Genomic DNA, 13,302 nt, shown 5'->3' with positions numbered 1-13,302 from the left:
TTCAAAAGCACCACTAAAGTCTATAGTGATGCTTTAAAAGTATAGTTAAAGCCTCTAGTGATGTTTCAAAAGCAATGCTTTGCTAGTGATGCTTTAAAAGTATCGCTAAAACCTTTAGTGATGCTTCAAAAGCGCCCGCTAAAGCCTTTAGCAATGTTTCAAAAGCACCACTAAAATGCTTCAAAAATTTGCATAAAATGACTATTTTCTGGTTGTGAGTATCCCAAAAATGTGTAAACCTCTTTTTATTAAACAATCCCATGTTTGTGAATGCCATTACACATGCGCAGACCTCCATAAAAAAAAAGAGTATATTATGATATTTGAGAGAAAATTTAAATATTTAAAAGGAAATGCACATATTTGAGAAAAAAATTGCATATTTTCATGTTTGGGAAGAAGAGGAAATTCGCTTGTGCGAAGGCTTAACGGTCATTTTAAAGCCGACATTCGGCCGATTTCAAAAATGATAAGGCATTTTGCTAAACACATCATTGTAAGATCATTTTCCAAACAGTAAATGGGTTCTATGATGTGTTTTTTAGTAATAACTTTCACAAAATTATAATTTACTTTTTTTGTAATTTTTTTTAAAATTCCATTATCGTTAGTAACATTTTAACTGAACGAGATTATATCGGCTGCCACATTTCTACTTGGCCAGGGTAGTGTACCAAAATGTCATTGGTGAGTCCTCGATTGGCAAAGGGTCGGATCTTTATCGGGCTCTGACCCAACCAAAGGTACTTCGGACGGATATGGTATACTAAAATGAGGTTTATTTATAAAATGGGCTGGATTCAGAACAAATAACACTAGATCTGTGTATATAACACACACTCACACACCAATGGGCGCTGGATCAGATCCGAAACTGGGCCCACTCATAAAAATGTTGGAACCAGTATCTGTTCAGCCTACATCCTCCTGGATCTAACCCGTTTGCAACTTTGGTGAGCCCTTCAGATAGTCCCTTTCTTGATCATCCAGAGCTTTGTAGGGTCCAATGTAGGGGTGAAAATAGATTGGATATAATCAGACAGAAATCTGACATGTTACTCTCAGATTTGGATCCTTAAAGCCAGATACTCATATTCTTATCAGATCCGGTTTGGAATTGGATCATTATGTTAGGCTGTACATAATCTAGATTAATATCAAATTAATCTGATCTGATTACTTTTCTTTACATGTAAAGAGCTTTTTTAATCTTCCATATTTCTACTGGATCTAGTATTACAACATATAATTTGAACCTGGATTCAGGGTACTCTATCCCGAATATGATTCAGATCTAGGCTTGGATTTGATTCTACTGCTTGCATTCTAAATTCAAATTTGAATCTGCCATGATCAGGCCCAAATCCAATCTGTTTGCACCCCTAGTTTGATGCAATGCCTAGGGTGTGTTGTGATCAATTCACAACTGTTATATTATGTGTTTAACATTTTGCATAGAAAGAATGTCAAGATTATCATTAATTAAGCCCCAAGGGTGTTGGCTTAGTGGGGTAGGGCCCTTGGCCACTAGACCGGTGGTCAAGGTTCGATTCCAATGGGCATCTCCTCTTTGCAAAAGCCGATGCCCAGCATAGACCTCGGGGGGCGGGTTTCGGGGTCCTAGCCTTGAAGTTTTACATTGTCAGTATGACGACTGTAGGTATGGCAGGCTGAGCCGGCACGACTAGGTCTTCATACCAGGTCCAAATCTCAAAGAGGCCAGCCAGCCGCCCAAGCAGGGACGGAGCCAGAAATCTAAACTAGGGTGGGTACAAACACTATTGGTGTATATGGTAGTGCTGGGCTTGTACTAGGTACCCAACCCGGCCTAAACCCGATTTCTGAGGTATGGGCATAAAAAGTTCTGACCTGAATAATATTCGGGTCAACCTGAACTTGACCTTGGTTTTGGGTTATGACTTCTGTTAGGTACCCAATCCAACCTGACCTGACCCGAGACTTTTACATGTAATTTTAATAAAGATACTATTTTTATGAAAACTTCACAGTAATATAATTTATAAAAATTATTATCATTATTATATGTATATGCATGTATTTTAATTTGTAAGTACTTTTATGAAAATGTATTCTTATCAATTTTCTAGAAGCTCATGCCAATTCTTTTGGAAACTGTATTAATGTCTATTAGAAGTTTGTAACAATATTTTTCATAGTTGGATCGATATGCATTTCACAAACATACTTGAAACATTTTAAGCCCTCACGTACCCGCACCTATTTCTGGCAACTATTTTACCGGGTATGGCCCAAAACTAGTTCATGTAATTCTTATTGGGTCCAAGTATGATTTCTCTTGTGGTGGGTCCGATTAGACCTGAGGTCTGGAGCCGATATCACACCTGAAAATTGGGTCCAGGTCTGGTTTCACTTGAGTCCAAACCAAACCCGACCAGTTGACACCCGAGTGACAAGAGAGAAACATAATAGTTCTTTCTTTTTTAATGAAAGTGAAATTTTTTGTTGAGACAAACACAATAGTCAACGGTAGCCAATACTCCATTAGTTTAGAGCAGGGGTGTCAACGGGTCGGGTTTACCTGGACTCGACCCATACCAAACCTTATAGGGTCCGGGTATGGTGATAAATAAGAAGACCTGAGCCCAAAGGTCCAATTAATAAATGGAGCCGGGTATAGTTTGTAAAATTTTATACCACACACAAGTTCGACCTGAGTTCCGATTAAGACACACAATTTTTCAATGTAAAAATGATAAAAACAAATTATTTTATAGGGTATGGCCCAGTCTGGTTCATGTAGTTCTTAACGGGTTCAGGTATGGTTTCTCTTATATATGGTGGGTCCGATTAGACCTGGGTCCAAACCGGACACCATACCTGAAAATCAGGGTCAGGTCTTGTTCCACCTCACCTGGTTCTGAACCAAACCCGACCCCTTGACACCCTTAGTTTAGAGTGCAAACATAATATTTTCTGGTTCAGTGTAATTATTTTTTATTTATTTTTTTTAAGTTTATAACCAGAAGAAACTGCACCTTGCTCGAAGACCTGATCGCGCTGGCTTAGCCTAACATACCTACAGTCATTGTGCTAGTAGCGTAAAGCTACGTGGCTAGGACCACTGCCTTTGGGGCCTATGCTATGCATTGGCTTGCGCAGAGGAGTGACCTTCATGAGAATCAAAGCTTGACTACCTTCCTAGCTGCCAAAGCCCCACCCCATTATGCCAACCCCGCTTGAGGCAATTATTTTTTTCTTAAATTTAAAAACAATAAAAATAAGAAAGGTACATTCACTCTCATAAAAGTCATTCCTTGTAATATAGGTGGCATCACATGTGGGGTCGAAATGAGATCGCTAGATGGTAAGTTAACTAGGTCACAATTTTGCGACCAGGATGTTCCAAGTTCGAAACCCACAGGTCTATCCCCCAGTTTACCTAAAAGATGTCATGTCATACATGTTATCATCAGGATCCGTAGTCTCCCTTTCTTTCTCTCTCTCTCTCTATATATATATCTATATCTATCTATCTATCTATCTCTCTCTCTCTCTCTCTCTATATATATATATATATATATATATTGTCTCTTTTGGTCCTGTTTTCTTGTTCTGCCCTGCTAGGCCCCTTAAAAAAATCATTGTTTTTTTGTTTTTAACACATTAAACACCATAGATGCGATCTATAAGATTTGTTTAGTGGGAACTGGTTTTTAGATCATCGGAATCTGACTTGTATATAGGTTTTTCTAATGATTGAAAATCAATGGATATAAAGGCATTAATTACTTTTTTGCTCAAAAAAATATATTTTCGTAAAAAAAAAAAAAAATCAAAAGTCGATTCCCACTAAATCGACCATGCTAAACATATCTAACAGTTCAAATCTATCATATAACACTTCAAACTATGAGGCCTAATAGGACAGCGAGAAAAGAGGGCCTAATATGTTTTCTTATATAGAGTAATGCCCTCATTCTGTCCCGTTTTTGTGTTATGTCCCATTAGGCTCCTTAAAAAATCATAGTTTTTGTTTTTTTTTTCCACATCTAACAGTATATACGTGATATATACGTTTTCTTTAGTTGGAACCGACTTTTAAATCACACAAGAGTTGATTCCTACTAAATTGAGTGTGTTAAACACATCTAATGGTTAAAATATACCATAAAACACTTCAAACTATGGGGCCTAACGGGGCAGGATGTGAAAAGCTGGCCTAATATGTTCACTTCATATATATATATATATATATATATATATATATATATATATATATATATATATATATATATATATATATATATATAGTTGCTTACCGTCAACCTACCACCAATGAATAGTTGTTTTTAGATAGTTTTTTACAAATCCGACCATGCAAATTTATTTGACATGGTCAATTTTATTTTTATTTTTTTGAAAGGCAAACTGGGGTTAAGCAAACCACCACCTGTTATTATTCAATGTACCACTAGGTTTTGAATCTGAAATGACCCACTACAATGAAACATGCGCTGACAGAGCCTACCAACCACGTGGAGCCCCCAGTTGATACTAAGAAATCACACTTGGAACATATTTTTTCAATAAAAAATAAGACTTTTTAAGCATTGAATATTTTTTAAAATTGTAGTGTGTTAATTTTTTTAAATCCTATAAAAAGTGACAAAGGAATGGGACCATCCAAGAGTTGAATCCTATAAAATCAAGCAGGTAAGATTTTAGGAAAAAAAAAGCTTTCAAAAGCCCCGTAGACTAGTGATAGGCAGCTACCACCTGCTATATATATATATATATATATATATATATATATATATATAAGAGCACTTTTTATGCAGCTGCATATGCCGTGCCTAAACAAAACAGAATGGGAGACCACACCCATCTCAAGAAAGGCCAAGATGAGTGGCTGAGTGGGCAATGCATGATGCAGCTTTTATATATATATATATATATATATATATATATATATATATATATATATATATATATATATATATATATATATATATATATATATATATATATGTGTGTGAGAGAGAGAGAGAATAATGCGTTCCTTAGGCACCCTTTTTTTCATTAGGTCTCGTTAAACCCTTAAAAATCATAGTTTTAAGTAGCTTTTTCACATTTAACACCATAGATGTGATATATAGGTTTTGTTTAGTGCATAGGCAGAGCTTAGCCCAGTCCTGCTCCCGGTCCAGTTAAAAAAAATAAAAATTTAAAAGCCCAGCCCTGATTCCATATGAAATAGATTTTTATCCATTTTTGTAGCCCAGCCCAGTCCTAGTCCAGCCCAGACTGCAGCAAATAGTTTGATTTGTCCATATGAAATAGTTTTTTATTAATAATTGTAACCATTTTTTATTTTATCTCAAAAAAAAATTTTTCGGCGGCGCTGCCTCCGATCCCAACCCCAAGACTATCACACAAATTTTTTTTTTTGCTACACCCCTGTTTGCCACCCCCCCCCCCCCATGAATTCTAGCTACGCCACTGGTTTAGTGGGAACCAGTTGTTCGATCAACAGATCCAAAATCAATGGCAATGAAGGTACCAGTTTTTTCGGCTAAAAAAAAACAGGTCTTTTCGTCAAAAAAACATGATTCAAGAGTTGATTCTCACTAAATTGTGCATGCTATCTAACAGTCCAGATGTATCATAAAACACTTAAAACCTATGGGGGTAGAAAGAGAAATGATGCCTAATAAGTTCAGTTCTCTCTCTCTCTCTCTCTCTCTCTCTCTCTCTATATATATATATATATATATATATATATATATATATATATATATATATATATATATACACACGTGTACACACAAAACTGATATCATGGACCAGGTTTTTATCAAACAAGGGTCGGACACATGTCTCGACCACCACTAAAAACTGTAAAACTCAGAATTTTTGTGTGTGCATGCACAATCAACGGTGAAAAAAGTGTTCGATTTGCATAAGATGACTTAACTTTTTTACAATACAGGTTACTCTCTCTCTCTCTCTCTCTATATATATATATATATATATGAAAAATAGTAACAGCTTACCACTTTTCTAGCCTATTGTCAACTTACCATGAGAGAATAGGTGTTTTAGTGTTGATTTTTATTAATCTGAACCAAAAGATGTGTTGGGCATGGTTGATTTGATAGGGAACACATTTAGAACATGTTTTTGATAAAAAAAATATATTATTTTAAGCCTTAAATATTTATAAAAATCTTATACCGTCGATTTGTAAACCTTATAAAAACCTACTTGCATGTCAAAACAGTCTGTATAGTCAAATTTATGAAAAACATGAAAGAGGACCTTCAAAACTCTCATAGGCTAGAAAAATAATTAGTATATATATACTAAAATGAAAAGCTACCCGATCCAATACCAGATGTTTTTTTTTTCAAATGTTGGTGTTTCAAAATTCTAACCTTATAGATGTATCATGTATTCTACGTGCTTGTTCTCAAACGAATCGGGTCTTGGATCATTTGATTCCAATGTGTGGATAGGTTTTTATTAGGTTCCAAAATCAATGATCTACAAATTTTTAAAACTTTCAAGGTTCCAAAAACTATTTTATTCATCCAAAATACATGATCCAAGAGTCAATTGCTAGTGAATCATGCTTAACACATCTGTAAACTCAGATTTTCAAAAAACAACCCATGAGGTACAGGATCGAGCATAATGGGTCGGATAGCCTCTCTCTCTCTCTCTCATATATATATATATATATATATATATATATATATATATATATATATATATATATATATATATATATATATATATATACCCGGTTTCATTAGGTCTAGGCCTTTTTCAGAAATAGTAGTTTTAAGTATTTTTTTCTCACAGCTAATACCGTAGATGTGATCTAAACCGGCTTTTAGATTGCCAGAATTTGACCTTTATACATGTTTTTCTGGTGATCCAAAATCAATGGCTATGAAGGTACCAGTTTTTCTTGGTTCATAAAAATATGTTTTTTCATAAAAAAAACATGATCCAAGAGTTGATTCTCACTAAATTTAGCATGCTAAACACATCTAATTGGTTCAGATCTATCATAAAACACTTAAAACCTATGAGGCAGAATGAGAAATGAAACCTCATATGTTCAATTTTCTCTCTCTCTCTCTCTCTCTCTCTCTCTCTCTCTCTCTCTCTCTCTCTCTATATATATATATATATATATATATATATATAAAGAAAAAGTAGCAGCTGCCTGACTACTTTTGAGTCTGACACAAATAGACGCACATTGAGCGTCCATCATGCATGCATGATGGATGATGCCCAACATGCAGCCATGTTAAAATGACCTTTAGTGGCGCTTCAAAGGCCCTTTACATATATTTTTTGTTGTGTAATGGGCCTTTAGGGGCGTTTTTTGAAGCGAAATACTCTTTTTAATGCTACAACGGTTAGGCTTCTCAAAAGTGGTCAGGCAGACACCACTCTCTCTCTATATATATATATGTATATATATATATATATATATATATATGTGTGTGTGTGTGTGTTAGTGTGTCACACTAAGGGTCCACAACCAACCGAGCAAGCTCGAGCTCAACTCGTTTAAGCTAGGTTCAAACTCGTTCGGGTAGATAAATGAGCCGAGTTTGATAAAGCAATCAAGCTCAATTGAGCTCGATTAGCCCTATTAAGCTTTTGTTGAGTTATATAATGCACCCAGGTATAGTATATGCATAATTTATGTTTGCAAATTAAACACAATGATTTACTTAGATGGGTAAGGTGTTAACCTTTTTTTGAGGAGGTGGGTAGTTCAAAACCCACTGTCTTCAGTCAAGTTGAGCCAAGCCAAGCTCGAGTTCGACTTGAGGCGAGTTTGGACAAAAGTTGTTCAAGCTCGGCTTGTGCTTGAGCCGAGCTTGAACAACTATTTTTTTGAACGAGTCGAGTCGAGCCGAGCCAGCCTAAACTTGGCTCAAACTAGGTTTGTGTGCACCCCTACATCGCACCCAATGTGACAAATATTGCGAGATTTGTGGAAAAACTCATGAAAATATCACAATAAATTACCTGAAAGTTTTAAATGGCAATTTCTCATGATTTTTTCATGAAAACATAAATATTGCATTTTAGGTGTGATTTTTATGCTTTTAAACAGCTTTTTATCAAGAAACACCCGTGTTTTTATTTAAAACATTTTTATTTGCATTTCTTCATAAAATTTTATTTCCTTAAAATGTTTAAATTGTTTGTTATTGCTAGTATTTTGCCAAAAAAATGTGAGTTAAAAAATAAAAGATTTCTCGCAAGTTTTTTAGCTGCTGAGATTTTAACGTTTTAAACTTTTGTCACTATGGCCGCACCTTTCTTAACGTTAACTAAAACGAAAATGGCATCACATTTAGTTTCTAGTTATTTAAAACATTCATTACATTACATTTAATTTTTTTTTAATTTTTTTATATGTACTCATCGTAGCTCTATAAAATTCAGAAATCCTATAAGGTTCGTTTTCCACCAATCACCCCTTCGAAACCTGACTGCCTCATGGATTTTGTGAGTTTGACTGGGTATGTCAACGGATTGATTCTGCTTAAATATTGCTATTCGACTACAGTTGGATTGAGATTATACATACAGTTTTGCATTTGAATCTGAATCTGAACCTAAGTGATCCAAATCTGACGGATAATCCAACCCAATTACAAATAAAACTTATCTGTTGAGCTAATCCGACCCGGATTAGTAATATCTTTTCCCATAGATTCCAATAAAAAAAGGTACAATTAGGTCAGATTCAGCAATGCCTAGACCTGAATCGAGTCCAGACAGTACATGGCCCATTGAAATTTGTTTAATTTCTCTGTATTTTTTAAATATGATTGTTGTAAGCAATGCGTACCAAAGCATTTCTGCTGGCCTGTTTATTTTATTTTGTGTTTTTTGCCCTTTATTTTTTAAAAACATGTCTTTTATTTTTAATAAACTAAGAGAATGACTTAACCATGTAGGATCTACCTTCTTGGTTAGGAGCAGTCATAATGTCACATGATATGCAAAGACCATAGTTCAAAACCCACAAGGGGTGTCCCTTGCTGTCAATTTAAACTGGGTGTGCTTCCCTGTGGTCCGGGGGACGAGAGCAGATCAAGTGATCGGCCAAATCACTTTTAGCATCGAACAATGTACACAAGGACCATGAAGCAATGGACGGTGAAGATGTCAAATCACTTTCTTAAAGTGCATGTGCTCTTTAGGAGGACTTCATGGATTTTACCAATCAGGGGTCAGCCAATATGCGGTCAGATAATATGCGGTCAGATTTGAAGTAGGAGGGTGGGGGTGTAGGAAGAAAAAAAAACTTAGAAGAAAGAAAAAAAAAACTTTAAGATGTGATTGGTAAGATGTGGAACTTGGTGTCCACAAGGGCTCTTCACACATGGTAAGGTTAGTTTGCTTAAGGCGTTCAAATTGAAGGAGGCCGAGATTTCAATTTGATTCTTAGGGTGCTGTCCTTTGCCGCAAGACCTAAGCCAAATGGAAAACTATCCCTAGTAGGCAGGGGGAGTACTCAAGTAGTTTTGCGATAGACACCCACTTAGGTCCATGGTCAATGTGCACAACCTGTAATAGGATGTCCAAACCATAATTAGGGATGGCAGTGGACTGGGGCGGGGGACAAGGTCTCAACCCCCGCCCCATTTCAAAATCCGAACCTTCATCCCCACACGGGGATGGAGTTTAACCTCCACCTTCGCCTCCATCCCCGTTTCATGTCCTCCATCCCCGGTCCAAACGGGGGCAAGGCGGGGCTAGGCAGGGATTGGGACAGGAACGGGGCAGGGCGGGGAAAAGTAAGTCCATCCCCGCCTCCATCCCTGCACGAGGATAGATTTTAACCTTCATCCCCGCCTCCATCCCCATTTCATGCCCTTCATCCCCAGTCCAAACGGGGCGAGGCAGGGCAGAGCCTCGTTGTCCCCCGGTCCACTGCCATCCCTAACCATAATTGTGGTTTTTCCACCTTAAATAAATTTTTTTTTTAACATGACTAATTTCATGATCCTCATATTTCTCCTAGACCTTTGTTTTTTTTAAATGCAATCTTGGGCACAAACCTGGTGAGATTCCAATTCGAAACCACTCCATTATGGTTGACCTCCCATCTAACTAATATTATTTGACCCCACATTTCTCTCACTGAAAAGAGAAAAACCCCGGGTGGAGCCCCACGAGGACTTGCATAAAGCTACAGACACATCTGTGCGCCAAAGGGTTTTGACCTGTCGCCTTCATCTCAACACTCTCACAACCACCCCGATGACCATGCGGGCGGCCCTACAATGGTTCTACTTGTCATATTTAATTACAATTTTGATATCTATGTCACATGGACACTCTTAAAAGGATACGGGAAAACCAGTTATTGGATAGTATCTCATTAAGAATAATACACGGCACAGTAGCAAATTGAGATAACCCTATTACAGAAGTTGAAATCTTGGCTTGAGATAATTTAAGAAGCCAAAACAATGCAGAAAATCGTGATATTATTAAAAACCTTTTATATTCTTCTCAATAAAAATAAATATTTTTAATTTATCAGTTTGTGACATTGGATTGAGACTGAATTTGGTTGGAAGAGTTTTCTCAAGAGTTCATTAGGTGGGAAGATATTGTCCTAGCTCTTTGACACATTTTCTGCAGTTTGCAACTAAAAAAATAAGCCTTGAAATGGCCTGCCGTGTGCAATGTGACCAAATCCTGTTTGAAAAAAAAACATCCTGTTTGGCTGATATAGAAACATTTTCCAATCTTATACAACTAGACAACATGAAATAATGTAGATATGAGAACTGGGCATTACCATGAAAGGCTCTTAAGACCCTTCTACTAAGATAAAACAAATAAACTCTTTTAAAGAACTTTGACTAACTCAATTTTGATTGAATCCCGATTGTTAACTGTTGCATCTCCACCTGTTGGTTGCACTTCATGTGATTTGGAATCACATGAATGTTTGGTTGCATTCAAATGGAAAATTGGAATCACATGCAAATGAGAGAAAGAATCTCATTTGCAGAGCTAACCAAACATGTGATTCAAAATCTCATGCAAACGAGAGAATGAATCTCATTTGCACAATCAACCAAATATGTGATTTGAAATCTCTTGCAAATAAGAAATGAAATGTGATTTGAAATCACATTTGAAGTGAATCTCATGTGATTCTAAATCATATGGTGGGATATGCAGTTTGAAATCATATGATTGTTATTCCAACCTTGTGAAAATGTTTTTCAGAAAAAAGATGTCAAGCCTAGAGGCACGTTCTTAAGATCGCTATCTTTAGAACTTCAATCGCCTCACTCCTGGAAGTCTGAAGATGCGAAAATGGGTTTGATGCGACTGAGTTCCCAGGATACAACTAGGCTTGAACCTCCAGAGAGTCACTGCTTCGCAAGGACAGATGATCTCTACCACACTTGTACTCTGCAAGCCAAATCGAGAAGAAGGAAGAAGAAGATTTTGGAGAGTAGGAAAATTCTTGTCTCTTCAAAAGACGAAAATAGAAGATATTTATAGACTTTTAGAGAGGCCAAAACATTTTGCGATAAATTAGATTAATGGCCATAAATCTGATGGTTTGAAAATAGGATGAAAAAGTACCTGAACGGTCACCCACCTTTGACTGTCAATCAAAGGCCTCCAAAACCGCCCAACAGTCACAATGCAACATTAACTCGATATGCATGCAACTTAAAGCTTTTCAAACGGCCAGATAACTCAAACCGAAAAGCAAAACGGATATTTTCACCTCATAAGCACCTCGCACCACTGCGAGCGTGCGAAGTGCGCCATCAAAATGCCACATTGCGCCTCAAGCGCCCTTGCGCACGCACGCGCGCGTGTGTGCGCGAACGGCGCGCGTCCGTTGCTGCAGCAACGTCTGCAATCCACCTAAAGAATCAAGGCTTACCAAAGTAAAGAATAGATTACAAACTCTCTATTTAAACCTCTTGAAAAACTTTTCTCTCTTAGATATGGGACTAAACTTTTTCAAAACTCTTTTGGTAGTAAACATTAATATTTTAAAACTTTCCTAACAATGACTTCAAATCACATTTGATTCCATCTCATGTGATTCCAAAATCATATGATTTCAAATCACATATTCCACCATCTAATATGACGTTTTTGGCAATTCCATCTCTCAACATCACACATTGTTCAAATTGATATTTTGGCAACACATTAAAACCGTGTTTCCATCCCATTACAAGGCTCCCAAATATAGCATTTTTCAACCACAACCATTAGTTTTTCAAATATAAATAACCAAAAAACAATATGGTTTTTTGGAAAAATTCAATTTTTTTAAATATGGGTATAAGAATACATATCCAAATAATATTAGGATAGACTTGAACCTGATCCAAACAATATCGAAGCTGGGTTTGAATTATGATTTTTACCGAGTACTTGATCCTAACTAGGCCAATATGCGACCCAACCCGAGTGTTTTATATGTGCTTTTTGGATTGGGGTTAGGGATGGCAGTGGGGCGGGGCGGGGCGGGGGACAAGGTCTCCACCCCCGCCCCGCATCAAGATTTTATCCTCCACCTCCGCCTCCATCCCCGGCGGGGAATGGATTTTATCCTCCATCCCCGTTTCATGTCCTCCATCCCCGGTTCAAACGGGGATGAGGCAGGGCGGGGCAGGGATATTGTGGGGAGAAGTGGTCGGGGCAGGGTTGGGGCGGGGATGAGGTGGGGATGGGGCGATGCGAGGAAAAGTGCACGTCCATCCCCTCCTCCACCCCCGGATGGGGATGGATTTTAACCTTCGTCCCTGCCTCCATCCCCGTTTCATACCCTTCATCCCCGGTCCAAACAGGGCAGGGCGGGGCCCCGCTTTCCCCCGGTCCACTGCCATCCCTAATTGGGGTTTAGAATTTTATTTTTGTGACCGGCAAAAGCTTGAACCAGCAATTTGTTATTTTCGAGTTCGGGTACACCCTGATGGGTCCATAGAGCACAACCAGCCAAGAGCACTCAGTTTTAAAAAAGGCGTGATTCAGCATCTAAGCCAACCTGACAAAACTGAAAGCAGATCAGGCGATATGTTAAATGACTTTAAGAAAGTGATTTGACATCTTCACCGTCCATCGCTTCACTTGATCTGATTTTTTAATATATAACCGTGGGACGGTACGAGTTAAGAACTGAATCGAACTTGTGGGACAGTACCGGGCCTCGGGTGGAATCGACCCGATGACATCCCATTAACAGAGGGTATAAAAGTAAATTCAACTGCATCGTACAGCAATCAT

Source organism: Nuphar pumila, chromosome 16 (genome assembly GCF_984573655.1).
Source record: "Nuphar pumila chromosome 16, dmNupPumi1.hap1.1, whole genome shotgun sequence".
Lineage (NCBI taxonomy): Eukaryota > Viridiplantae > Streptophyta > Magnoliopsida > Nymphaeales > Nymphaeaceae > Nuphar > Nuphar pumila.
This window is presented reverse-complemented; position numbering follows the sequence as displayed.